The following is a 27,403-nucleotide window of genomic DNA, read 5'->3' on the forward strand; positions in this document are numbered from 1 at the left end:
TCTACTATATACATCATGAGCCCCATGTAGCCTCTCTATATACAGAATGAGCCCCACATAGCCTCCCATATGCAGCTTCAGCCCCTAATAGTCTCCCTATGTACAGCATGAGCCCCCCTATATACAGAATGAGCCCTAAATAGCCTCCTATGTACATACAAACACCCCATACACATAAAAAAACACCACATTCCCATTCCCCCAGCGCTCTGTCCCTGCTCCAGTCTACAGGGCACTTACTCTCCGCAGTACACAGCTGACTCAATGAAATTATTTCATCACAATAGCTGTCTCAAATGCTGATTGGTGGAAGAAGGGGCCCCTCCTCCATCAATGTATTCACTGCTGTCTGCATCCCAGGGATGCAGATAGCAGTGATGGTGGCGGAGGATGGATAGGGGATGGTAGGGGAGGACACCGTGCGGCCCATGGGTCACTGTTTCAGTCCTGCAGTTGTCTCGGTCTGTGGACTAGACTAGAACAACCAGAAGGCGAGATGTGGCCCAAGGGCCGCTCTTTGCCCGGGTCTGGCCTAGATGGATTAATGGAAATGGGGGAGGTCTTTGTTTCTCTGCTCTTATGCTCCTGTCAAACTGTACACAGGAATAACAGATAGGAGTGGACAATGATAAGGACAATGTGTTCCGGGAAGTGTGGGAAATGAAGTTCCTGCCACTCTAATGCTGCCAGAATGGTGATGAGGAGGAACCACCCATTGAAATGGCAGTTCCTGGACATATTAAACTGTTATGTGCACCAAAAGTTTTTTTTTTGTAGAAGGAATGGAGCAGGACATTGTTTTTCTTACTAATTGCAATCTGCTATTTTATTGTCATTTTTATGAATATTGTGTAATAGTGCAGTGGCCAAAGAATGGCACTTGGTGAGCATCAAGGGGGAGTCTGCTAGGTCATGTGTTCAACCCAAGGGGCAGGGCCAGTAAAGGTTACATTTCAGGGTGTGTTTTTGATTTTAAAGGGGATGCTGTTTATGCATTACAGCAGAGTAGTAGTAGTTGTGCCAGGAGACACTAATGAGTCCATTCTTTGCTTAGCTTCCATATAGTGGGTGACTGTCTACAATGGCCATAATCCTAAAAAGGCTAAGTTCCATAACCAGGAGAACATAGGTAGCAAAGGAAATCTCCTTATCTTTCATCTGTATTGGTCTGCAATGGAGTAACAATGGAGTTGCACTTAGTCCTAAAAATCTTCTATCACAGAAAGTATGTTTGCTTTTGTTCAATAATTGAGAGCCAAGCTACAATTTGGGCCATTTATTGCACCAGTTATCAATATCAAGTTACAGTTCCCTCAATATGAATGAACTCCAGTAAAACATTCATCCTGTTACCTTTTTCCTCAATGCCTTATTTGCAGTCCAGCTAGGACCTACACTGTGTTGATATCCGTAATTCGTCATGATCTTACTACAAGACAGGTAAACATTAAAGGATTTGTCCAAAAGTAAAACATACAGTATGAAGCATGTATTATTGCATTCTATAATAATAAAAAAATAACTCTATATGAAGGAATATATTATACTCCTCCAAGACTAAAATTGATGAAATGAACAATTTCAACCAAAAGAAATCATTTATTAAGCTGGCTGAAGACAGATCATCATCATATCAAGTCAGCCATATTTGAATTTTCCATCCAATAGTGTGACCAAAGATTTTTCACCAATACTCATGTTCTCTGTGGCATCCACAGCAAAGAAACAATGTAAGTTTTAAACAAATTTGGGGGCAAAGTTTATCAATGGCAGTCAAAAAATATTAGCAGCATTTGCCCACATCAACAAATCTGAAACTGAAATTTCTACAATTTTTTTTTTAAATGAGAATACTTAAAAATTCACAAACAAGCAATAGTATTGATGTTCATGACAGGCCCTTGTTATAATTAATTTGTAAATGTGATGTGATTTTGAGTTCTCATGTCAGCTTCTAAGGGAAGAGTTAGTCCGCTGTATAACTCGGCCGTCGGCTCTCCCGACCCGAGTGTGATAGCTACATAGCAATACATGCTGTCTCACACTTTGTTTGGTAGAGCAGTTGGCCAGTCCAAACATTGCGTTATGATCCCTGTCTGAGTTATACAGCCATCTGACTCTTCCCTAAATATACACTGCTCAAAAAATAAAGGGAACACTTAAACAACAGAATATAACTTCAAGTACATCAAACTTCTGTGAAATCAAACTGTCCACTTAGGAAGCAACTCTGATTGACAATGAATTTCACATGCTGTTGAGCAAATGGAATAGACAATAGATGGAAATTATTGGCAATTATCAAGACACACTCAATAAAGGAGTGGTTCTGCAAGTGGGGACCACAGACCACATACCAATGCTTTCTGGCTGATGTTTTGGTCACTTTTGAATGTTGGTTGTGCTTTCACACTCGTGGTAGCATGAGACGGACTCTACAACCCACAGAAGTTGCTCAGGGAGTGCAGCTCATCCAGGATGGCACATCAATGCGAGCTGTGGCAAGAAGGTTTTCTGTGTCTGTCAGCGTAGTGTCCAGAAGTTGGAGGCGCTACCAGGAGACAGGCCAGTACACCAGGAGACGTGGAGGGGGCCGTAGAAGGGCAACAACCCAGCAGCAGGACCGCTACCTCCGCCTTTGTGCAAGGAGGAACAGGAGGAGCACTACCAGAGCCCTGCAAAATGACCTCCAGCAGACCACAAATGTGCATGTGTCTGCACAAACGGTTAGAAACCGACTCCATGAGGGTGGTAGGAGGGCCCAACGCCCACAGATGGGGGTTGTGCTCACAGCCCAACACCGTGCAGGACGCTTGGCATTTGCCACAGAACACCCGGATTGGCAAAGTCGCCACTGGTGCCCTTTGTTCTTCACAGATGAAAGCAGGTTCATACTGAGCACATGTGACAGGCGTGACAGAGTCTGGAGACACCATGGAGAGCAATCTGCTGCCTGCAACATCCTTCAGCATGACCAATTTGGCAGTGGGTCAGTAATGGTGTGGGGTGGCATTTCTTTGGAGGGCCGCACAGCCCTCCATGTGCTCGCCAGAGGTAGCCTGACAGCCATTAGGTACCGCGATGAGTTCCTCAGACCCCTTGTGAGACGATATGCTGGTGCAGTGTGCCCTGAGTTCCTCCTAATGCAGGACAATGCCAGACCTCATGTGGCTGGAGTGTGTCAGCAGTTCCTGCAAGATGAAGGCATTGAAGCTATGGACTGGCCCGCCCGTTCCCCAGACCTGAATCCGATTGAGCACATCTGGGACATCATGTCTTGTTCCATCCACCAACGTCACGTTGCACCACTGACTGTCCAGGAGTTGGCCGATGCTTTAGTCCAGGTCAGGGAGGAGATCCCACAGGAGACCATCCGCAACCTCATCAGGAGCATGTCCAGGCGTTGTCGGGAGGTCAGACAGGCACGTGGAGGCCACACACAATACTGAGCCTCATTTTGACTTGTTTTAAGGACATTACATCAAAGTTGGATCAGCCTGTAGCATGTTTTTCCACTTTAATTTTGGGGGTGATTCCAAATCCAAGCCTTCATTGCAGGGGCGGAACTACCGCCCGTGCAGCCCGTTCATTGAACGGGGGCCCCGAGGGAGAGGGGGCCCCTCCAGCCTCCAGCAGGGCCGCCATCAGGGCATGACTGCCCTGACTCCAGTATGGGGCCCCCCTCTTGTGCGTCTCTCTCCTCATGGGGCCCCATGCTAAGCGCCGGGTCCGGGACATCTCAGCGCTGCGCTGCGCTGCTGCGGCAGCGCTTCATGATTCCCCTGACTTCCGGTCATGTGACGGCGCCATCACATGGCCGGAAATCAGGAGAACCTGGTGTCAGCGATTTGGACGAGCACCAGGATTCTGCAAGGATCGCATGGGGGTAAGTATAACAAGTTTTATTTTTTTTTAAATACAATTAACTAGGAGTGGGGGGAATGAGAGATGCACATGTGGGGGGGAGATGAGAGATGCACATGTGGGGGGGGAGATGAGAGATGCACATGTGGGGGGGGAGATGAGAGATGCACGTGGGGGGAGATGAGATGAGAGATGCACATGTGGGGGGGGGTGAGAGATGCACATGTGGGGGGGGGGATGCACATGTGGGGGGATGAGAGATGCACATGTGGTGGAGGGGGATGAGAGAGGTGCACATGTGGGGGAGGGGGATGAGAGAGGTGCACATGTGGGGGAGGGGGATGAGAGAGGTGCACATGTGGGGGGGGGTGAGAGAGGTGCACATGTGGGGGAGGAGGATGAGAGATGTGCACATGTGGGGGGGTGAGAGATGTGCACATGGGGGGGATCAGAGATGTACACATGGGGGGGATGAGAGAGGTGCACATGGGGGGGTGGTGAGAGCTGAACATGTGGGGGGATGAGAGAGGGGCACATGTGGGGGAGGGGGATGAGAGAGGGGCACATGTGGGGGAGGGGGATGAGAGATGTGCACATGTGGGGGAGGGGGATGAGAGATGTGCACATGTGGGGGGGGTGAGAGATGTGCACATGGGGGGATGAGAGATGTGCACATGGGGGGGTGAGAGATGTGCACATGGGGGGTGAGAGCTGCACATCGGGGGGTGAGAGCTGCACATGGGGGGGTTTGAGAGCTGCACATGGGGGGGATGAGAGCTGCACATGGGGGAATTGGGAGAAAATGAGCTGCACATGGGGGAATTGGGAGTAGTGGGATAATGAGCTGCACATAATGAATGTGGGGTGGGGGAGAGTAAATGATAAATGATGATGGGGTGGGGAGAGCACGGACATGATATAATGAATTGGGGCAGGGGGTGCATGTAAATAATGAATGCGGGTAGCAGGAAGTATAGAGTAGGGGGCATTGCGGATGCAGGAGTGTAACTGGTAACAAATTGGCGGAAAGAGTAGAGGTTCTAATTAAATTATATATTAAGTGCCTATTTACAGTTAATAGGGGCACCGTGGTGGATTACAATTTATATTTGGAATGGTAGGTTGCATAATAACTAACCATATATTGATGGTGGATGCACGTCTGTATTCAGCTGCGTAATGTAGAAGTTGGGGAATGTGCTCTAGATAACTGTGTTATTTTATGCAGAGACGAGTCCTGGCTGGAAGACGTGATGGCGGTCTGTGCTGGATGAAGGAGAAAAGCGTAGCTGAAGGACTTCACCTAGAGACGTCACCAGTGAGTCAGTGTATTACATGTACACTTACACTATATACTATGTACCGGGCTCCTGTGTATAATGTCACTGGTGATCACTGTATTACCTGTACACTATATACAGAGCTCCTGTGTATAATGTCACTGGTGATCACTGTATTACCTGTACACTGACACTATATACAGAGCTCCTGTGTATAATGTCACTGGTGATCACTAGATTACCTGGACACTTACATTATACATACCATGTATAGAGCTCCCGTGTATAATGACACTTATGGTAATATTAGTAATGTGGTGGTAATATTAGTAATGTGGTGGTAATATGTGGTCTGGTCATGGTGTGGCAGTTTTTCTCCCTTCTGTGTGGTATTATTCGGTCACTATGTTGTGGTAATATGTGGTCTGGTCATGGTGTGGCGGTATTCCCTGTATGTGGTATTATTGGTCATTTTAAAAAAAAATGTATATGACACATTCCCTTAAAGAAAACTAAATAAAAATATATCTATCTAATATATATATCTGGATATTTTAAGAAAAGTTTAATAGGTTAGAGTAGGGTCCGGCCAGAAGAGTCTACCTTATCGTGGTGGCGGCTTTAAAAATCTTTTGGCCAAAACAAAAGCTGCTGGCTATGTATGTGGCGCCGTCACATGGCCGAACGTCAGGAGAACCTGGTGGCAGCGACGTGGACGAGCGCCAGGATTCTGCAGGGATCGCATGGGGGTAAGTATAACAAGTTTTATTTTTTTTAAATACAATTAATTAACTAGGAGTGGGGGGAATCAGAGATGCACATGGGGGGGGTGAGAGATGCACATGGGGGGGATGAGAGATGCACATGGGGGGGTGAGAGATGCACATGGGGGGATGAGAGATGCACATGGGGGGGATGAGAGATGCACATGGGGGGATGAGAGATGCACATGGGGGGATGAGAGATGCACATGGGGGGATGAGAGATGCACATGGGGGGATGAGAGATGCACATGAGGGGGGATGAGAGATGCACATGGGGGGGATGAGAGATGCACATGGAGGGGATGAGAGATGCATGGGGGGAATGAGAGATGCACTGGGGGGTGAGAGATGCACGGGGGGGATGAGAGATGCACGGGGGGGTGAGAGATGCACGGGGGGAGATGAGAGATGCACGGGGGGATGAGAGATGCACGGGGGGATGAGAGATGCACGGGGAGATGAGAGATGCACGGGGGGGATGAGAGATGCACGGGGGGGATGAGATGCACGGGGGGGTGAGATGCACGGGGGGATGAGAGCTGCATATGGGGGGGGTGAGAGCTGCACATGGGGGGGATGAGAGCTGCACATGGGGGGGTTATGTTTACATAACTTTGTTGCCTTATGAAGGGCAGGGGGGGCCCCCAAAAATTTCTTGCACAGGGGCCCACTACAGTCTGTGTCCACCCCTGCTTCATTGGTTAATAAATTTGATTTCCATTGATGATTTTTGTGTGATTTTGTTGTCAGCACATTCAACTTTGTACAGAACAAAGTATTCAATGAGAATATTTCATTCATTCAGATCTAGGATGTGTTATTTGAGTGTTCCCTTTATTTTTTTGAGCAGTGTATTTTATTATGCATTCAGATGTATGCTGTAAAGATTGGATTCTAAATTAACATAAGACATTTTGATTACACTGTTAAAATAAACTTTACATTTTAAATTGGATTAAGTAATTTGCACTATGTAGTGGATATGCACTATGTAGTTAATAATTTACAGATTAATTCCTGATGATTAATAAGGTATACAGAATTATTCCTGCAAGCTTATGTATAATTGCATCGCTGCTGACTAGTTGATACTGTTCATACTATGTTATCTCCACAATATAATGTTCCACTTTTTTTTAATTAACCTTGAGATATGTTATTGTTAAAGGAGTTGTCCAAGCATATCATATTGATTACCTATCTTTATGACAGGTCACTAATAACACATCAATGGGGGTCTGACATCTGACACCCCCATCAATCAGCTAGTAATAGCTTTGGCGGTGGGTGGGTAAAAACATTGAATATAGTTGAACAGCACAGCACCGATCAACATGTGGCAGCCTCTGCCAAGAACTATAGGTCAGCTCCTATCATCTTAAACAGCTGATCTGCATATCTTGCTGTGGCCTCTACATGTTAAGAGTCATGAGTTTTGCTTTAATGACTTTAGAAATTAAACTTACCAGTGTACCAGGTAGAAGTTATATTTTATTAATCATTTACCTTTTGAACCAATCATACATTAGTCAGCCTTTCTTATCATATTACTGGATAAAAAAACTTCACAAGATACACGTAAAAGGTAGTGATGAGTGAGCCCCAAAATGTTCGGGTGCTGATTGCTCAGGTCGAGCAAATCGTAATGCTCGGGTGCTCGACCCGATGTAAGTCAATGGGAAACTCAAGCAATTTTCCCGCAGCCCCCCTTCTCCCCCGGAGGTCTGCAGAGGGCCTAAAAATTTCCCAAATCGATGGGAACAGTGCTGAAATGACATGGGAACAGCATGGGGAAGGCCCCTGGAAGCATCTCTGACTCCCAGGTCACTGCTGTCAACAACGTTGTCAGAGTATTACGCCACTTTTACGGACTCACAATAAAACATACAAAAACGAAACCAAAATGTATTTTGCTGGAAAAAATGTTAAGGGACATTCTTTCCAGGGTAATGACTTGTATATAAGGCAAAATAAATAATCCCCCAAAGAAAAACACTCCTCCACACCTTAGTCTAAGTTCACCTGTAAGCATTTTTGATGCGTTTTTGCACTTTTGCATTGCTTTCAACAGTGAAAAATATATTCACCAGTAAATGTCATTTTAATATTTTGCTACCTTATCTGGCCATGTGGTGTGTGAGTCATGATCAGACACATCCATATAGTGCTGAAATGACATGGGAACAGCATGGGGAAGACCCCAGGAAGCATCTCTGACTCCCAGGTAACTGCCTAAAACCATGGTCATCAGACGTAATCCTATATTACTGCAGTAATAATGCAGACATTTTTGGCAACATGACAAATATTAAACTCCATTTAAAATTTTCTTGACTGAAAAAAACAGAAATGTAGATATTTTTGCAAATTTGTTAAAAAAGAAAAACTGAAATATCACATGGTCATAAGTATTCAGACCAATTGCTCAGACACTTATATTTAAGTCACATGCCGTCCATTTCCTTGTGATCCTCCTTGAGATGATTCTACTCCTTCATTGGAGTCCAGCTGTGTTTAATTAAACTGATAGGACTTGATTTGGAAAGGCACACACCTGTCTATATAAGACCTCACAGCTCACAGTGCATGTCAGACCAAATGAGAAACATGAGCTCAAAGGAACTGCCCAAGGAGCTCAGAGAGAGAATTGTGGCAAGGCACAGATCTGGCCAAGGTTACAAAAGAATTTCTGCATTCCTCAAGGTTCCTAAGAGCACAGTGGCCTCCATAATCCTTAAATGGAAGAAGTTTGGGACCACCAGTAGTCTTCCTAGACCTGGTCGTCCAGGCAAACTGAGCAATCGTGGGAGAAGATCCTTGGTGAGAGAGGTAAAGAAGAACCCAAAGATCACTGTGGATGAGCTACAGAGATGCAGTAGGGAGATGGGAGAAAGTTCCACAAAGTCAACTATCACTGCAGCACTCCACCAGTCGGGCCTTTATGGCAGAGTGGCCCAATGAAAGCCTCTCCTCAGTGCAAGACATATGAAAGCCCACATAGAGTTTGCTCAAAAACACATGTTGCTTTAGCATTTTCATTTTCACAAGTTAACAGGGGAAATTGGACCATACAAATTGTTGTGGAATTTCTCCTGAGTACGCTGATACCCCATGTGTGGGGCAAAACCACTGTTTGGACGCACGGCAAGTCTCGGAAGGGAAGGAGCACTATTTGATTTTCTGAGCGTGAAATTGACTGGAATAGATAGCTGAGGCCATGTCGTGTTTTCAGAGCCCCTAATGTGCCTAAACAGTGGAAACCCCATTTTGGAAACGATAATCCTTAAGGAACCTATCTAGAGATATGGTGAGCACCTTGAACCCACAGGTGCTTCATAGAATTTTATAACGTTGAGCCATGATAATGAAAAAAAAATTTCCCTCAAAAATGTTCATTAGCAGTAATTTTTTCATTTCCAGAAGGGTAACAGGAGACAATGAACCATATAATTTGTTCTGCAATTTTTCCTGAGTACAACGATACCCCATATTTGATGCACAGCAGAGCTCAGAAGGAAAGGAGCGCCAATTGAATTCTGACTGGAATAGATTGTGGATGCCGTATCACAGTTGAAGAGCCCCTAACATGACAAAACAACAGAAACCCCAACAAGTGACCCCATTTTGGAAACCACACTTCTTGAGGAATTTATTTAGGGGTGATCATTTTTATCCTTCAGGCGATTCACAGAATTGTATGACAGTGGGCTGAGTCAATGGAAAATTACCAACTGAACTGGAGACTCTTATGTCGGTCACAGAATACGATGTGGTGAGTATTACGGAAACCTGGCTGGATGAAAGCCATGACTGCGTGACAAACATAGAGGGATACACTACATTTAGATAGGACAGGAAAGACAAAAAAGGAGGAGGGGTGTGTATTTTCGGAAGATCCAACTTAAAACCTGTGCTCAATGACAACATTGGGGGGAGCTGCGACAATGTAGAGTCAGTCTGGTACTGGGTGCTAATACCAAACCGTGGCTTGCCATTCACTGGATATTCCTGGCTGGTTGGAGACAAACTCATTCCCACAGAAAAGTACCAGCAAGCTAAGGAGATGGTGGCCTCTATCATCATGAAGGAGTTTGCTCATTGTCTAGTAGTCTGGCTTTTATACTAAAGATCCTGCTCATTTTTATAGTTTTATGTGAGCACGCAGAGACCGTGGTTTCTGCAGCAGGGCATCCAGGTCAGGATAGTGGTGGAGAAATTGCTGTACCATCAGGTTGAGGATGCAAACCATGCAAGGCACGTGTCTCAGGTTGCCCCGACGTAGGGCCGCCACCGGGTTTGCACCATTATCGCACATGGCCTTCACTTGCTCCAGGTTCAGTGGAGACAATCATTGCTCAAACTCAGCCTGGAGAGCTGTCCACAACTCTTCAGCTGTATGACTGCGATCTCCAAGGCATATGAATTTTAATTGCGGTGAAACCTGGCTGCACAGTATGGAGGTGGGGGGGATTCTCTCTGCACTGTTGGAACATGTGTCTCAGTAAGGCAGAGGTTGAGGGCACAAGTGGAGGCCCTAGAGGAGGTGGAGGATGCAGAAGCACTGGAGGAAGTGTTACATACAGAGGTTTGTCCTGCAAGCTTTGGGGATTCCAACACTTGCTGTCTAGTGACACCTTGGTGTTTAGTGGTTTAGGTCTCCATCCCCTGGTGTATTGTGGTTTAGTTCTCCAACCCTAGCTGTTTAGTACGTTAGTTTTCCAACCCCTGTTGTCTTATTAGTTTATTTATCCAACCCTTGTTTTCTATTAGTTTAGTTCTCCATGTTCTGTTGTGTATTTGTTTCATTCGCCAACCTTAGCAGTTTAGTAGTTTGGTTCTCCAACCTATCTTGTATATTAGTTTACTTCTCCATGTTCTGGTGTGTATTTATTTCTTTCTCCAACCCATCCATGCCCGCCGCCAGGGATTAAAGTCTGGTGGCAAGGTTTTTGATTCTTCTCAGTCCCTTCTTCATCCGGGCCCAGATTAACTGAAAAAAATTTTGGGCATCGCTACACATGCTTTCCCCCTCTTGAGTCTGTGAAGCTAAAGCTTTGGATCAGACCTCTGATGCCCCGGAATAGAATGTGTGAGCAACTCTGCAGACTCGCCCATCTGTGCTTCCCCATAGTCAGTTGGCCGGTTGGATAGTTGTGATGTGGGAGAAAAGAAGGGTAATTGGGGTGGCACCTCTGAGGACTGTACTGTATGTGATGTTAAGGGGGAGGAAGAGGAGCAGAGGTCACTTAATGCAGCGCTTGTCATCTACTGGAGCATGTTTTCTTCCTGCCCCTCATCTACAAGGCGTACCACTGTGCAACTGACAAAGAAAGAGAGTGGAGTCCAGTAACAGAAGTTTTCAAAATTCTGCACAATTGCTCACTGTAGCAAAACAAACCTACTTCTCACCACTCATATCATTCGTGTCTCACAACCCTAAACAGCTATTCAGTACTTTCAAGTCCCTCCTCTGTCCACCAGCTCCCCCTCCCTCTCTTCTCTCATCTCAGCTGAAGACTTAGCCTCATTCTTAAAGCAGAATATTGACAACATAAGTCAAAGCTTTTGCTTAGTCCCAACAGCCCCTACTCTCTCATAATGCCTCAACTCTCCTCCTCCAAAACCAGCTTCTCCGCCATCACGGAAGATCATCTTTACTCTCCAAATCACATCTCACCACCTGTGATCTTGACCTAATACCATCCTAACTCATTCCAAACCGTACCACAGTCTTAATCCCAAGCCTAACCCACCTCTTCTACCTGTCACTAACAATTGACATCTTCCCCTCATGATTCAAACATACCTCAATCACACGCATCCTTCAAAAGCTCTCCCTTGACCTATCCTATGTTTAGATATCGCCCCATCTCATTTCTCCTGTATGCCTCCAAACTACTGGATCAACAAGTCTATTTTGAACTGTCCTCCCACCTCTCCTCCTGCTCCCTCGGTGACCGCTTATAATCAGGCTTCCGACCTCACCATTCCACTGAAACTGCACTGACTAAAGTCACCAACGACCTACTAACTGCCTAATCCAAGCCAGACCACTCTGTCTTCCTCCTCCTAGATCTGTCATTTGCCTTTGACACAGTAGACCATACGCTCTTACTACAGACTCTCATCTCTCGGCATCACAGACTTGGCCCTGTCTTGGATCTTTTCATACCTAACTGACAGGACATTCAGTGTCTCCCACTCACACACCACCTCCTCATCTCACCCCCTATGTGTCGGTGTCCCCTAAGGTTCAGTTGTAGGACCCAGGCTCTTCTATATCTACACCTTCGGCCTGGGACAGCTTATGGTCTCACGGCTTTCAGTATCACCTCTATGCTGATGACACACAGATCTACCCCTCTGGACCTGATATCACCTCCTTACTAACCAGACTCCCACAATGTGGGTCCTGCATTTCATCTTTTTTTTCTGCTAGATTTGTAAAAATGAACATGGAAAAAACAGAATGCATCATCTTTGCACCATCTCATTCACCCCCCGCAACTGACCTATCAATCAAAGTGAATGGCTGCCTAATCTCCCTAGTCCCGCAAGCTTGACTCTGATCTATCCTTCAAACGTCAGTTCCAAGCCCTTTCCACTTGCTGCTGACTCCAACTCCAAAGTATCTCAGGGATCCGAGCATTCATCAATCGTGAATGTAGAAAAAACACTAGTGCACGCCCTCATCATCTCCCTCCTTGACTACTACAAGCTCCCGCTCTCTGGCCTCCATTCTATCACTCTCGCACCCCTCCAATCTATCCTAAAATGTGCTGGACGATTAATCCACCTGTCACCCCACTATTCCCAGGCTTCTCCCCTCTGTCAATCCCTGTGCTGGCTCCCTGTTACCCAGAGACTCAAGTTGAAAAGCCTAAATTTGGCATACCAGACCATCGAAAACCTGTCTCCTCCATAAATGTGTGACCTAGTCTCCCTGTTCTAGTTACCTGCACGCAACTTCCCATCCTTCCAAGATCTCCTTCTCTACTTCCCTCTTATCTCTTCTTGTCACGATCGCATACAATATTTGTCCCGTGCATCTCCGCTACTGTGTATTGCTGTACCCCAACACATCAGACTCTCGCCTACCATGCAAATCTTGAAAAGGAAGCTGAAGACCCACTTCTTGTGACAAACGTTCAATCTGCAGTAAGCCTCTCTCCAGTATACCGCTGCACGACTAGCTGCACCCTGACTTACTGTATCCTCACCCATCCCTTGTAGATTGTTTCTGAGCCCTTGCGGGCAGGGTCCTCTCTCCTCTTGTACCAGTCAGTTACCCCTTTTGACATGTAAAACACCACGGAATAAATGCCGCTGTAATAGTAATAATAATTATAGTACTAGTACTCTGGGTCAATTGATGGCACTTTCCAGGTGTCTACCCCTAATTTGATGTGTTTTGGCAGCTTTTGGACCGGTTTTAAGCTGTTGTGCATGCCTTTTTTTTTGTCCCCCCATTGAATCCTATGGCGTTCAGTAGCGCTCAATGATCATTCTACGAATAAATCGGCAAATATTGCAAATTCGACGATCGTAATCCGAATCGAATAATGAAACATTCGCTCATCTCTACCAAGGACCACCTGTGGAGAACTACAGAAAGACTGGAATCAGTAGGCACAATTGTTTAAAAAAACCTATAAGTAACGCTCTCAACCTCCATGACCTTTATGCATGTGTAGCACCCTGAGGATTCGGCTGCTACAGGGGTATTGCACCTCAACCCAGAGGTGTGGTATTCCACTCCCGGGTAAGGATGGAGTGTGGAACTGAGCTCAGTAGGCTGCATGCACTACACACATCCCATTTCCGAGGAACAGACCGATGGTACTCCCACTAGAGAAATGTGCAGGTACGACAGTGTCTGTTCCTGGCTGGAGTGGGAGGGGGGTGGAACATCCCAGTAGTGTAGGGGCAGATAGGGGGAGCAGTCTGGGTAGTGCTAGGAGCTCATTGGGTGCTGGTCACCTGAGCTCACACATAGAGGGAGTATATAAGGTGGGCACCATCTTAGGACAGGGTCTTTTGCAGAGTGAGGTCAGTCTGTGAGACGTCGGTCTTTTGCAGAGTGAGGTCAGTCTGTCAGAGCAGAGGAGAAGAGCAGCTCCAAGGCCAAGAGAGAGAGAGAGGAGAAAGAAAGACCCAGAGGGGGAGAAAGAAGGAACTCCAAGAGCCCAAATTAGACCAGAGGGTGAAGAGTTGGCAACAGGGTACCGGATCCCAAGCTGGCAGAGGCTACAGCACACCTTAGCCAGGAACCGGAGGTCGTGGGCAGGACCGATCTGCCACGATCACCCACTAAATCCACCCGGAAGGCAGACCAGGAATAGGGTCAGGGAACCCAGAGACAAGGGTTTACCACCAAGAGGCCCGAGGGAGCCGGACATAGGTGGATCCCTGGTGGGGAAGGCCAGAGAAGAGGACAGGACAGAAAGGGAGCTCAGGACCACGCTCCAGAATCACCTGGGGGTTGGCTGAGTCCAGGACCTGGTGGACGCAGCACGGCTCGGGTGGTCACTCAAGGCCGGAGTGACCAGAACAACTGCAGTAAGTAAACAAACCCTGAACTGCACAGCCCGACTCTGAGTCTCATTTCCATCCTCGCTGCACCACCACAACCCCCATCCTCTGCAACTGACCCCCTGAGGCTATACCCCTCCCGTTGGGGGTTATACTACCTAAGCTGCACACACATCACCAGCCTCAGTGGACCCTGCTGCAGCGGCGGCCTTTTGACCGCAAATCAATGGGTGGCGTAGTCGACACAAAAGAACATCTAGAAACATCATAAGGACTGCCACACACTGAGCTTGACACCCTGGGCACGGACCGGGTCACAGCCACTCGGAGACTACAACCCCCATCTGATCCGGCTCCGGGTATCCCCAACAACACTGGCCCAGGGGGCGCGTCAACTTTGGCGTAGTCGGCAGGATAACGTGCCCGCAACAACCGGGTACTGCGTGCCTGAAGAAAAGTACACCGTTACCTTAAAAAGAAGTCTCCCGCCGGTTCCGGAGGGTCCCCGCCATCGGGCCCCATCACAGGTCGTTTCCCGCCGGTTGCCCGCCATTTGCAGCTTTTTCCCGCCATCCATGGAGTTTCCCGCCACTGGGAGACGATTCCCGCCATTTCCAAAGATTTCCCGCCTTGGAAGAGCGGACGCCATTATGGGCGTGCCAGAGGGTGGCAAGAGGTCACCTCCCATCGTGGGCCAGGTCGAAGAATGGCGCCAAAAGCGGAAACCGCGCCCACCAACAGAGACTGTGATGCTGGAAGTGTCCATCAGCGTAAGAGAACTGCCCCTGGAACTAAAGTTGCCCCGGGACCACCCTCGATGTGGGCGGAGACAGAAGAAGAGAACAAAGATGGGTGTCGCCTGGAGCAGTCTGGAGAGAGCGCACCCGGAGACAAGACGTCTGGAGGGAGAGTCAGGCAGCACCGACCCAGTGGTCAGGAGCCTGTTGCAGGTCGCCACTCCAGAAGGCCTGCTGGAGATCCTAGCACAGCTCCCCCGAGACCGGGAGTGTGCACAGACTGCGCTGGAGGGCCTCGCACGGAGGATGGCCCGGGTGCAGCGAGAGACGTTGGCGGAGTGGAGCCGAGAGATGGCCCAGCAGACCAAAACCCGACAGCGGAGCACGCCACCCGAGACGAGGAGACAGACCGCCTCTGAGGATGGCGCAGGAGGAATGAAGGCAGGAGACGGCGCCGAGAAGGGAGCTGAACGGACGGAGGCAGGTAAAGGGGACGTCTCTACCCCGAGCCGGGAAACCGCGTGCCTGCCCCAGCTCCCCGTCGCAGAGCCCGAAATTCCCCCTGCCGTGCCCGTCGCTGCATCGTCACCGCCGCCAACTAGGCCTCAACCGGAAACCGCGGCCGCGACCCCTGTGACGTCACACGCCTCGACCTCGAGCGTGGCCAAGCAGGAAATACCACCGGCCTGGTCGCAAGGCCTAGTACCCCTGGGCGCCGCAATACCAACAGCGCCCCCTACCTCCGCGGAGCCACCGGCCTGGTCGCAGGGCCGAATAACCCAGGGCGCCACCGTTCTTACGGTGCCCTTTGCCTTTAAGGTGCCCCAGGCCTGGTCGCAAGGCCTGGTTAACCCGGGCGCCGCTACCATCAACGCGCCCTCAGCATCTAGAGTGCCGCACCTGGGTGAAGATCTATTCGCCCAGCATACGTGCCCGGATGGGCAGCCCTTCATATGGCCCCAGGAGTACATTCAGCTGGAACTCCAGAGAGCAAGGCCCATGTGCGAGCCCCTGATTCCGGCTCCGAAGCCCGTAAAGAGGACCTCGCCCCCGCTGGAGGAGGCACAGTTCGAGTGGGACCCCACTGGAGAAGACCTCATGGGGTTCACTCAGGAGACTCGGGCGGCCGCAGCAGAGCGTGCAGAGTGCTGCCGGCAGCAGCTCGAGGTCTTCGAGAGGGAGTGGAGAGAGAGGCGGGTCCGGGAACAGCAAGCGCAGATAAGGTGCGCGGAGCAGAAGAGCCGGACCAGGAGGAATCCCCGTGCAGCTCATGGTCCCCCTTCCACCGGGACTGTGATAAAATTCAACATGCAGCACGGATGGGGCTTTATTAGAGACCATCATACCCCCGGCGACGTCTTTGTGACCCGCAGAGACGTAGAAAGCCATCTGCCGGAGGGACACAGAGGTCGTGACCTGTATGTAGGGGACGAGGTCACCTTCACCCGGCACAAGTGTGCCAAAGGACCCTACGCCCTCCATGTGCATCGCCTGAAGGAGGAGGAGCTGCGGTGTGAGGAGGAGCAAGAGGACCCGGACGGGTCTGAAACTGAAACCAACCAACAAGAAAGAGCAGGAGGACGCCGTCGTTGAAGTACGGTAGAGAGAGACTGTACATAGTTACCCGTCAGGGTATAAGAACTGTTCTAGTTAAAATATAGTCCCCGTTGGGACCAGCCAAGAGTGAACTGTTAACCCCGTGTGTCCCTAGTTCCTAATACCTGGCCGAGGACTGAGAGCGGCCATAATTCCCTTGTATATAGTTGCGCTTCCTAAAGCGCCCCCTACCGGTTTTATAGGAAACTGTTTTATTCCAAGAGAGACTGTCGCACTTTACCCGGTCACAAGTTGCACCGTGACCGGAGGAACCAGAAACAAGAATGTTTATATGAAAAGTTTATTGCTGCTGATGATGTTTTATATGTTTTATATGTTTATGTTTTATGAAAAAAAAAAAAAATGTATGTTTGTGGATGTTTTTATATCTTACAGCCCGAGGACGTGCTGTGATTTACCAGGGGGGAATGTAGCACCCTGAGGATTCGGCTGCTACAGGGGTATTGCACCTCAACCCAGAGGTGTGGTATTCCACTCCCGGGTAAGGATGGAGTGTGGAACTGAGCTCAGTAGGCTGCATGCACTACACACATCCCATTTCCGAGGAACAGACCGATGGTACTCCCACTAGAGAAATGTGCAGGTACGACAGTGTCTGTTCCTGGCTGGAGTGGGAGGGGGGTGGAACATCCCAGTAGTGTAGGGGCAGATAGGGGGAGCAGTCTGGGTAGTGCTAGGAGCTCATTGGGTGCTGGTCACCTGAGCTCACACATAGAGGGAGTATATAAGGTGGGCACCATCTTAGGACAGGGTCTTTTGCAGAGTGAGGTCAGTCTGTGAGACGTCGGTCTTTTGCAGAGTGAGGTCAGTCTGTCAGAGCAGAGGAGAAGAGCAGCTCCAAGGCCAAGAGAGAGAGAGAGGAGAAAGAAAGACCCAGAGGGGGAGAAAGAAGGAACTCCAAGAGCCCAAATTAGACCAGAGGGTGAAGAGTTGGCAACAGGGTACCGGATCCCAAGCTGGCAGAGGCTACAGCACACCTTAGCCAGGAACCGGAGGTCGTGGGCAGGACCGATCTGCCACGATCACCCACTAAATCCACCCGGAAGGCAGACCAGGAATAGGGTCAGGGAACCCAGAGACAAGGGTTTACCACCAAGAGGCCCGAGGGAGCCGGACATAGGTGGATCCCTGGTGGGGAAGGCCAGAGAAGAGGACAGGACAGAAAGGGAGCTCAGGACCACGCTCCAGAATCACCTGGGGGTTGGCTGAGTCCAGGACCTGGTGGACGCAGCACGGCTCGGGTGGTCACTCAAGGCCGGAGTGACCAGAACAACTGCAGTAAGTAAACAAACCCTGAACTGCACAGCCCGACTCTGAGTCTCATTTCCATCCTCGCTGCACCACCACAACCCCCATCCTCTGCAACTGACCCCCTGAGGCTATACCCCTCCCGTTGGGGGTTATACTACCTAAGCTGCACACACATCACCAGCCTCAGTGGACCCTGCTGCAGCGGCGGCCTTTTGACCGCAAATCAACGGGTGGCGTAGTCGACACAAAAGAACATCTAGAAACATCATAAGGACTGCCACACACTGAGCTTGACACCCTGGGCACGGACCGGGTCACAGCCACTCGGAGACTACAACCCCCATCTGATCCGGCTCCGGGTATCCCCAACAACACTGGCCCAGGGGGCGCGTCACATGCTCACCATGAAAGACTGTATTGCTGTAGATAAAGCATGTTCAAGTGTGTTTAAAGTTTGCTCAACAACATTTAGACAAGCCTGTGAAATACTGGGAGAATATTGTTTGATCAGGTGAGACCAAAATTGAACTCCTTGGATGCCATTATGCACACAATGTTTGGAGGCCAAAAGGCAATGCATATCACCACCAATACACCATACCAACAGTGAAGTTTGGAGGTGGGAGAATCACGCTGTGGAGCTGTTTTTCAGCATATGGCATTGGCAAACTTCATGTGATTGAAGGAAGGAAGAATGGACAAATGTACTGAGACATTCTTGATAAAAATCTGCTGTCATCTACCAGGATGAAAAAGATGAAATGAGGGTAGACATTTCAGCAAGACAATAATCCCAAACACACATCCTAGGAAACTCTCAATTGGCTTAAGAGAAAAAAATAAAGCTGCTAGATTGTCCCAGCTAATTACCTGACCTGAATCCAGTAGAAAATTTATGGAAGGAACTTAAAGCTCAGAGTTCATAGAAGGGGCCCACAGGACCTTCAGGATTTAAAGAGAGTTTGTGTGGAAGAATGGGCCAAAATCACACCTGAGCAATGCATGGGACTAGTTTCTCCAAACAGGAGGCGTTTTGAAGCTGTCATCACCAACAAAGGCTTTTGTACGAAGTATTAAATATATTTCAGTAAGTGTGTTCAATAATTTTTCCCTTTATCATTTTTCATTTTTACACATAACTCAATTTATGGACATCTATGGTTTGATTTGTTTACCTGTGTTGATTGGAACCATTGTTACCAGCATCTGGTGAGGATTTCATCTCAATAGCACCTTTAGAAATACATTTAATTAGAAAATTGGTGACGTGTTCAATACTTATTTCACTGCTTCATAATTTTCTTACAAGCAAAATATGTTTTATAAATGATTTTTCCAGTACAGGATGAAAGATATTTTGTCTTGTAGGATACTATAAATGTCATTTATAATGGTAGTTCAGAGTTACTGTACCTTTGTATGTTTTTGTACATACTGCTGCTATGTGCAGAAGTGCTAAGAGCATTTTTCCTTAGAGATAGAGTATAAATGCATCAAACATGCATTGGTGTGTTTGTGATCACAAGCATGTCTTTTATTGCACGCTAAGTAGACTCAAGCTAAATATCAAAGTGTTATTATTATTTTTTAAACTACAGTTCATCATATGATTCTAATATTTCAGAAGTTACAATTTCAGGATAAAGAACCGGAGGATCAGAAAGCTCTGACACAGCACACAGCACAAATTGGTTATGTGTACATTTGGATTTTCAATATGAGTTTGTATATATTTCAAATGGGACTGTTCAGTGTGCTATAGCATGATGAATAGATGTTTAAATTATTATTACACATGAACTCTGTATAACATTGTAGTGAAACAGCTTCTTATCTTAATCAGTCAGATGTCTAGATTTGTTAAGCCAAGAGAAATACACTATTGTGTTTGTGCTGACTCGTGAATGTATGTGTTTTTATTTGGCTGGTCAAGAAGGACATACTGTAACATACCTGGCGGCGTCCTTGCATGGTGGTCCATCTCCCACTGTGCAAGAGCGCGCACTTGATCTCCAGTCCAGAATGTCTCTCTGGCTTCCCTCCTTGCTGTCTGTTTGTGTCTGTTTCTGCTGCTTAAGGGCGGCGCCCGATCACTTCCTGCTTTTTGTACCTGCTGTGGGTCACACCCCTTGTGCGTCCTCAGCCTATTGCTGTCTGTCACCTGGTATATAGCTCAGCTGCTCCCATCTATTCCTGCCTGAGCATAGTGTTTCATTCAGTGTGTGCTTGCACTCTGAAGGTGCCAGGTCCCGTTCTGTGTTCTCTTGTCTGCCTATCCTGGAGGCTGTATTTCCAGGCCTGTCTGAACACGCTCCTAGCCTGTTCCTCCTGCCTTCTAGGGGCCGATTACCTAGACCCGTTCCTGTATCTTGTCTGACCTGTCTGAACACGCTCCTAGCCTGTTCCTCCCTCCTTCTAGGGGCTAATTTCCTAGACCCGCTCCTGTATCTTGTCTGTCCTGTCTGAACACGCTCCTTGCCTGTTTGTCCTGCCTCTCTGGGGGCCGTATTCCCAGACCCGCTCCTGTATTCCGCTGCAGTGTCGGTCTCCTCCGTACACTCAGTTCCAGTCTGAACTCTCTCCTATCCTTTACCTGTTTTGCCTCTATGTCCGTTCCCTTCCTTTTTCTGCAGAGTCTGAACTCGTACCTAACTCCTGCTTGTTGTCTCTGTACTCCCGTTTGAGTTTGTGGTCCACTCGCTACTTCTCTGCTAGTACCCTGTGAGTGTCTGGCTCTGCCTTTCCCTTCCTGTCTGTTCCGTGTGAACAGAGCCCTGTCCCGCCTACTCAGCCTAGCCTGCTCTGACTACTTTGCTCACCGCTCCGGCGGTTCTAGCCTGCTCTGACTCCTTTGCTCACCGCTCCGGCGGTTCTAGCCTGCTCTGACTCCTTTGCTCACCGCTCCGGCGGTTCTAGTCTGCTCTGACTCCTTTGCTTACCGCTCCGGCGGTTCTAGCCTGCTCTGACTCCTTGCTCATTGCTCCGCAGCCTTGCTCCGCTGTGACCCTTTTGCTCACTGCTCCGGCAGCCTTGCTCTGCTCTGACCCTTTTGCTCACTGCTCCGGCAGTCCTGTCCTGCCCTGCTTCTGCCCGCTGCTCCGGCAGTCCTGTCCTGCCCTGCTTCTGCCCGCTGCTCCGGCAGTCCTGTCCTGCCCTGCTTCTGCCCGCTGCTCCGGCAGTCCTGTCCTGCCCTGCTTCTGCCCGCTGCTCCGGCAGTCCTGTCCTGCCCTGCTTCTGCCCGCTGCTCCGGCAGTCCTGTCCTGCTTGTGCTCGCTGCTCCTGCAGCCCCGTCCTGCTCTGTTCTTGCCCACCGCTTCGGGCGTTCCCTCTCTGCTGTGGTTGTCTACCGCATCTGCGGTTCTGTGACCCAGTCTGTACTGGGTCTTAACCTTTCTGTGCTCCAGCCCGTCCTTTTGGCCAGTACCTCCCTGCCTGCATACTCGCCTGTATCCACACATCTGCATACCTGCCGTGTTTGCTTACATCCACCAGTCTGTGCCAGCCTAACCTGCCTGTTCCTGAGTCCCAGTGTGTACTGGGTCCTATCCCGCCTGTGTTCCTACCTGCTAGTGCCTCCCTGTCTGCACTCTAGCTGTGCTTGCCTGTACCCCTCTGCCTGTATTGTTCCTGAGTCCCAGTGTGTACTGGGTCCTATCCCGCCTGTGTTCCTACCTGCTAGTGCCTCCCTGTCTGCACTCTAGCTGCGCTTGCCTTTACCCGCCTGCCTGCATACCAGTCGTGCCTGCCTATACCCTCCAGTCTGTGCGCCAGCCTAACCAGCCTGTTCCAGTAATCCCTGTGTGGGTCAACCCCCGTGTCCGGAGTTTGACCTGGAGTAGCACCTGGTCCCTCTGCCCGGTTTCTCCCTGGTGCACTGGCGTCGTATGCCGTCGTGCCATCTTGGTTGGATCGGCCAGATACTTAGTCACGCCCCTCCAGGCACTCTCCGGTTCATGGTCCAGTGGAACCACAACACCCGCACACGCCAGTCAGTCCGGGCGTGTGCATAACAGCATGCTCAGGCCATGGTTCCCGTTGAGCCCCACGGCCTTCGCTCTCTGAGAAGTTTTCCAGCGAATACATGCATTAAAAATAAATAAATAAAATTTTTATTTTTTTTTCTCAGCTGAGTTCCAGGCGAATTACGCACCCGTCCAGATGGATCTATCTGCTCTCGTTCCTGCGGATCCGCCACGTTACTATGGGGATCCAAGACAAAGTCGTGCATTTGTGGAGCAATGCATGCTACACTTCAAGTTCTACCCTCTATGTTTTCCCACCGATCGGGTTAAGGTGGCATTCATTATGTCTTACCTGGCGGGTGATGCCTTGGAATGGATCAACCCCCTATATGAAACACAGGATCCGATCCTCCTGGACCTAATGGCCTTCCTGGTGGCCTTTCTAATGGTCTTCGATGATCCTAACCCGGAGGCTCCTGCTGAAGCTTCACCTCCCAATATCCCGGAGCAGCCCCGATGGGTAATGTGTGTGGGTAGCGCAATAGTCCTCCAGCCCAATGAGACTACTGTCCACCCAGAATCTTCACAGGGTGACTACGCTTTCCGGAATACATCTCCCAACCTCAAGAGGCAGTCCAGACGTGCTAGACGTAGAGGCAAGCCGTCACGCCAGGGTCTGTCCTCCCTGAGACCTCCTGACCCCAACCTTGAAGTCCCTACTGAAGCTTCATCTCCCTGTATCCCGGAGAAGCCCCAATGGGTAATGTGCGTGGGTAGTGCTCCGGTTCTCCTGCCCGAAGAGACTTCTGCCCATCCAGACTCCACACAGGAGAACTTCCTGCACCCGGCATCAGATGCTTCACCCACTTTAACCGGTGTGCATGTCCAAGGATGCTCGAAAGCTGTGATTACCTCTGAGTCTGTGCACCTCTACTACCTGGCGGAGGACCCCCTGTTGCCTCCTGAATCCTCCGGGATACCACTCGATGACAAATGGAGAGAGACTTCTCTACACTCGGTACTCGATACTTTGTCCGCTTCGTCCTGTGAGCCTGACAATCGGTACCCCAAAGTGGTAGTTACCCCCGAGTCTCTACACCCCTCCGACCAGGCGGAGGACCTCCAGTTGTCTCCAGAACCCTTCGGGGTGCTACCTGGTAGCGAAAGGACAGAGACTCTCCTATACTCTGTACCTGATACCTCGCTCGCTTCGTCCAGTGAGTCCAACCTAGTGTACTCCGAAGCAGAGGTTACTCCCGAGTCTCTACACCCCTCCGACCAGGCGGAGGACCTCCAGTTGTCTCCAGAACCCTTCGGGGTGCTACCTGGTAGCGAAAGGACAGAGACTCTCCTTTACTCTGTACCTGATACCTCGCTCGCTTCGTCCAGTGAGTCCAACCTAGTGTACTCTGAAGCAGAGGTTACCCGTGAGTCTCTACACCCTTCTGACCCGGCGGAGGACCGCCAGTTGTCTCCAGAACCCTTCGGGGTGCCACCTGGTGGTGAATGGACAGAGACTTTCCTATACTCGGTACCCGATAACTCGCCTGCTTCGTCCAGTGAGTCCGACCTAGTGTACTCTGAAGCAGATGTTTTCTCTGAGCCTCTGCACTCTTCTGACCCGGCGGAGGACCTCCAGTTGTTTCCTGAATCCTCCGGGGTACCACCAGAAAACAAAGAGACAGTGACTTTTCCTCATTATGTACCTGATAACCCGTCTATTTCTTCCTGTGAGCTTGACAAGATGTACCTCGAAGCAGAGATTACCCCCAAGTCTCTGTCCCCCTCCAACCCGGTGAAGGACTTCCAGTTGTCTCCTGTACCCTCTGGGGTGCCACCTGAAAATATGTGGAGAGAGACTTCCTTGTGTGCTGTTCCTGGTACTCCACCCGTTTCGTCTGTTGCTGAGGATGGCTGGATAGGAGGTAGCATCCTAGCTAACCAGATGAGATCAGTTTTTCCTGTGGACAGTGGAAGTGATCTCCTTGAAGTGAACGACTGGTCCTCGAATTCCCTGCGGAAGATTCTGGCAGGCCTGAAGAAGAGGGGGCGTAAGGGGGGGGGTACTGTAACATACCTGGCGGCGTCCTTGCATGGTGGTCCATCTCCCACTGTGCAAGAGCGCGCACTTGATCTCCAGTCCAGAATGTCTCTCTGGCTTCCCTCCTTGCTGTCTGTTTGTGTCTGTTTCTGCTGCTTAAGGGCGGCGCCCGATCACTTCCTGCTTTTTGTACCTGCTGTGGGTCACACCCCTTGTGCGTCCTCAGCCTATTGCTGTCTGTCACCTGGTATATAGCTCAGCTGCTCCCATCTATTCCTGCCTGAGCATAGTGTTTCATTCAGTGTGTGCTTGCACTCTGAAGGTGCCAGGTCCCGTTCTGTGTTCTCTTGTCTGCCTATCCTGGAGGCTGTATTTCCAGGCCTGTCTGAACACGCTCCTAGCCTGTTCCTCCTGCCTTCTAGGGGCCGATTACCTAGACCCGTTCCTGTATCTTGTCTGACCTGTCTGAACACGCTCCTAGCCTGTTCCTCTCGCCTTCTAGGGGCTGATTTCCTAGACCCGCTCCTGTATCTTGTCTGTCCTGTCTGAACACGCTCCTTGCCTGTTTGTCCTGCCTCTCTGGGGGCCGTATTCCCAGACCCGCTCCTGTATTCCGCTGCAGTGTCGGTCTCCTCCGTACACTCAGTTCCAGTCTGAACTCTCTCCTATCCTTTACCTGTTTTGCCTCTATGTCCGTTCCCTTCCTTTTTCTGCAGAGTCTGAACTTGTACCTAACTCCTGCTTGTTGTCTCTGTACTCCCGTTTGAGTTTGTGGTCCACTCGCTACTTCTCTGCTAGTACCCTGTGAGTGTCTGGCTCTGCCTTTCCCTTCCTGTCTGTTCCGTGTGAACAGAGCCCTGTCCCCCCTACTCAGCCTAGCCTGCTCTGACTACTTTGCTCACCGCTCCGGCGGTTCTAGCCTGCTCTGACTCATTTGCTCACCGCTCCGGCGGTTCTAGCCTGCTCTGACTCCTTTGCTCACCGCTCCGGCGGTTCTAGTCTGCTCTGACTACTTTGCTTACCGCTCCGGCGGTTCTAGCCTGCTCTGACTCCTTGCTCACTGCTCCGCAGCCTTGCTCCGCTGTGACCCTTTTGCTCACTGCTCCGGCAGCCTTGCTCCGCTCTGACCCTTTTGCTCACTGCTCCGGCAGTCCTGTCCTGCCCTGCTTCTGCCCGCTGCTCCGGCAGTCCTGTCCTGCCCTGCTTCTGCCCGCTGCTCCGGCAGTCCTGTCCTGCCCTGCTTCTGCCCGCTGCTCCGGCAGTCCTGTCCTGCCCTGCTTCTGCCCGCTGCTCCGGCAGTCCTGTCCTGCCCTGCTTCTGCCCGCTGCTCCGGCAGTCCTGTCCTGCCCTGCTTCTGCCCGCTGCTCCGGCAGTCCTGTCCTGCCCTGCTTGTGCTCGCTGCTCCTGCAGCCCCGTCCTGCTCTGTTCTTGCCCACCGCTTCGGGCGTTCCCTCTCTGCTGTGGTTGTCTACCGCATCTGCGGTTCTGTGACCCAGTCTGTACTGGGTCTTAACCTTTCTGTGCTCCAGCCCGTCCTTTTGGCCAGTACCTCCCTGCCTGCATACTCGCCTGTATCCACACATCTGCATACCTGCCGTGTTTGCTTACATCCACCAGTCTGTGCCAGCCTAACCTGCCTGTTCCTGAGTCCCAGTGTGTACTGGGTCCTATCCCGCCTGTGTTCCTACCTGCTAGTGCCTCCCTGTCTGCACTCTAGCTGTGCTTGCCTGTACCCCTCTGCCTGTATTGTTCCTGAGTCCCAGTGTGTACTGGGTCCTATCCCGCCTGTGTTCCTACCTGCTAGTGCCTCCCTGTCTGCACTCTAGCTGCGCTTGCCTTTACCCGCCTGCCTGCATACCAGTCGTGCCTGCCTATACCCTCCAGTCTGTGCGCCAGCCTAACCAGCCTGTTCCAGTAATCCCTGTGTGGGTCAACCCCCGTGTCCGGAGTTTGACCTGGAGTAGCACCTGGTCCCTCTGCCCGGTTTCTCCCTGGTGCACTGGCGTCGTATGCCGTCGTGCCATCTTGGTCGGATCGGCCAGATACTTAGTCACGCCCCTCCAGGCACTCTCCCGTTCATGGTCCAGTGGAACCACAACACCCGCACACGCCAGTCAGTCCGGGCGTGTGCATAACACATACTATTATGTGTCTAAACCTGAATGTTGACTTCTCTTGGCATGGAAACAATAATGTTTGTTAATATGCTAATTACATATTGTACTAAAACCAGCTAATTGTTTATTTAAAGAGTCAGAGGTAGAACAGAATTGGGCTTTGCTAAGATGCCAGATTGTATCTTAAGTCTTATAGATTGCTGGAGCCAATCCACAGTAAAAAAAAAAGCAGCAAGGGAGTGTCCGGGAACCTTCACACAAACTTTTCTTAGCCCGGGCTGCTTCTTGGTGAGAGTTGTATTTCATAATAGCCATATTCTTTAGGTCAGTGAAAGGACTGGCAAATAGGGAAACCGAATCGACTTCTGCTGTCATTTCTTTATTACCTTTGTCCATTCTCTTGCACTAGTGATACATTAGAGCTCTTCATCCAATTGATTTATTTTTCCTGTTCACAGAGTTGAGCCATATCTGAGGCTCACATGCTACACTGGCTGCTCCCTTCTGCTCCATGGCTCCTCTCCTGAAGTGTCTGTGTCTCTTTGGATAAAGCCATGCTACCAAGCTGATGGTCTGTAGAGAGTCTGATCTTTGATTCTCCTTGTAAAGTCTCTTTCAATTCTCTGTCTCTAATCTCCTGCTACAGAGGCATATGTTCCTTAAATAGTTCAATTGTCCTTTGAAGTACACATCCACAGGTCAAAAATTAGAGAGGGTATTATTCCACATGCCTCAGGTCTCATTGTTTAAGCCTTTAATCAATTTACATAGTTGGTATAGCAGGGTGCTCTTGTGAATAAACATCTAGCTGGCTTTAGTATAATATGCAATTAGCATAGTAACAAACATCATTGTTTCAGAACCAAGGAAAGACAACAATCAGGGTTATACAAATACTGGTCTGTCCTTCTTGACCCACCACAGAAACACACATACATTCACAAGTCAACACAAACATAATAGTGTATTTCTCTTGGCTTAACAAATCTAACCATCTGGCTGATTAAGATTATAAACTGCTTTGTCACAGTAGTGGAGGGCCACAGTTAAAAATGTATTTTCTATAATTAAGTAGTAGGTCTACTAGACTGGTAATGCCCATGCACTAAGTGCATGAGCTGAAAAACATTGACCCCTGGGGGTATAGAATGCATATATGTCATATACAAAGTTATAGGTAGGCTTCTAAAAACAGTTCCTACGTGCATCATAAACACCCTTAAAAAAATTATGTGGGC

General features: G+C 49.5%; 1 long non-coding RNA gene across 1 annotated transcript in view; it reads left to right on the forward strand.

The window, feature by feature from the left end:
• Nucleotides 1–4,927: 4,927 nt before the first annotated feature.
• The window catches only part of LOC141264387 (uncharacterized), a 286,723-nt gene continuing 264,247 nt past the window's right edge, over nt 4,928–27,403 (forward strand). The window contains exon 1 of the long non-coding RNA XR_012319918.1: nt 4,928–5,182. This is a non-coding gene — a long non-coding RNA (uncharacterized lncRNA). The remainder of the gene's footprint in view (nt 5,183–27,403) is intronic.

This window comes from Phyllobates terribilis, unplaced genomic scaffold, assembly GCF_046119375.1.
Source record: "Phyllobates terribilis strain yellow unplaced genomic scaffold, ASM4611937v1 Scaffold_4__5_contigs__length_816908805, whole genome shotgun sequence".
In the NCBI taxonomy this organism is placed as follows: domain Eukaryota; kingdom Metazoa; phylum Chordata; class Amphibia; order Anura; family Dendrobatidae; genus Phyllobates; species Phyllobates terribilis.